Genomic DNA, 1,896 nt, shown 5'->3' with positions numbered 1-1,896 from the left:
TTGTATAATTTCTAGTTGTGAATTTATTTTGGCATTTTGTTCCTGCATTATTTTCCTGAATTCTTCCAATTTTTTTGTGTGTATTTTCCATGAATTCATCTATTTTTTCCTCATGCTTCTCAGATTTTTGCCTCAGCTCTTGGAGAATTCTGAGTATTAGAGATTTGAATTCCCTATCAGGTAGTTCTAATGTATTTTCTTCCACTGGAGAATCATCTGGTGTTTTATTTTGGGCACCTACTGGAACCATCCTGTCCTGTTTTTGTAAGTGTTTTGATAGTGTCTGCCATCTTCGTGGCATTCAGTAGTTATTTTTCTCGTTTATTGATGGTAGATTTGTTTGTTTCATTCTTTTTTTTTTTTAATTTGACTATGTCTGAGCAGGTAGACTGTTTGTTCTTTGTTATTTGCTTGTCTGTGGGCACAATAATTTTCGCCTCCTTCTCCAGTTGGCAGGGTCAGCCACTCAGATATGGCAGGGCAGGGCAGGTCTAGCTGAAGAGGAGTTTCTGGGATGGGTTGTTTATGGCACTTACTACAGCCGCCAGAGGGGGTCGGTAATCAGTGCAGGGCAGGTTCCAGTAGGCTGTGCCTGCACTGCTTGGTGGTGTGATGTCAAGTGCACGGTGTAGGTAGGAAGGATGCAGCGGAGAGATTGTGATGTGTGGAGCTAAGATGGACATGGGAGAGAGGAGAGAGGAACAGGAACCAAAAACATACAAACAAACAAAAAAGAATGCTAGGGGAGCTTGCCGTTGGAGTGGAGAGATGAGAGATTCTGAATTGGAGAAAACCAGAAAGGGGAAGAGGAAGAAAAGATAAGAATGTATAAATAAAAATCGGAAAGGATAAAGAACTGCAAAGTTCCCAGGGATCCCACTGGTGCAGCTACGAGGTCTGGGAAGTCGCTCTCAGGTGTTACAGTACAGCCTGGCTAGAAGGTGTAGTTGTATACAACACCAGGTATTCAGGGAACAGAAAGAGAAGGAAGATATAGAGAGACGAGAAACTGAGCAACGAAGAAAGACAAAAAGGGAAAAAGAGGGAAAATAAAACAGAACAAATTAAAAAATATAAAAAAAAAGAAAAACAAGAAAGGCCCCACAAAAAAACAGAAAAAAACAAAAAAACAAAAAAACCAAAAAAAATGCCCTGAGGGATCCCTCTGCTCCTCTGTGCAAGCCGAGTGGGAAGTCTCCTTGGCACACAGCACCACCTGGCCATAAAGGGCTCCCAACTCAAGAAAAGGAAAAGAAAACAAGCAAACAATTCAAAACAAACAAACGAACAAAAGCCCTGGGATCCGACCAGCACAGCAGCCTGAACCGGCAGCAGCTCCACACTCGAACGGAGCTCCACAGCCCCTCAGGAAGAAACAAAGATGGTGCACGGAGCCGGGTATTTGAGTGAAATTGCGGGGGAGGTGGCAAGAGGTTAGGAAGAAAACAAAAGAAGCAGAAAAAAAAGCAACACTAGCAGCCAACAAATGGCACTCAGAGAGGCAGCTAATGCAGCCTGGTGTTTCTTGGACAAGAGACTGCGTCCACAGGAAGCAGAGGGGGCCGAGTGTGGGTGAAGAAGGGTAGGGGGTGGGAAAGCATATATCACAAATTACCGGAGCTCTGCAGCCCCTCAGGAAGAAGCAAAGATGGCTCACGGAGACAGGTGTTTGAGCGAAAGGAGGGGAGGTGGTGAGACGTAAGGAAGAAATCAAAAGAAGCAGGAAAAAGCAACACCAGCAGCCCACAAATGGCATTCAGAGAGCCGGACAGTGTGGGCAGGTGGAATCCAAGCAGCCGGTGTTTCCCAGTCAAGAGATTGTGGCTGCGGGAAACAGAGGAGGCCGCGTCAGGGTGAAGAAGGGTGGGGGGCGGGAAAGCGTATATGGAAAATTAC

This window comes from Trichechus manatus, unplaced genomic scaffold (assembly GCF_000243295.1).
Source record: "Trichechus manatus latirostris isolate Lorelei unplaced genomic scaffold, TriManLat1.0 scaffold00035, whole genome shotgun sequence".
NCBI lineage: Eukaryota > Metazoa > Chordata > Mammalia > Sirenia > Trichechidae > Trichechus > Trichechus manatus.
Note: the sequence above shows the minus strand (reverse complement) of the source record.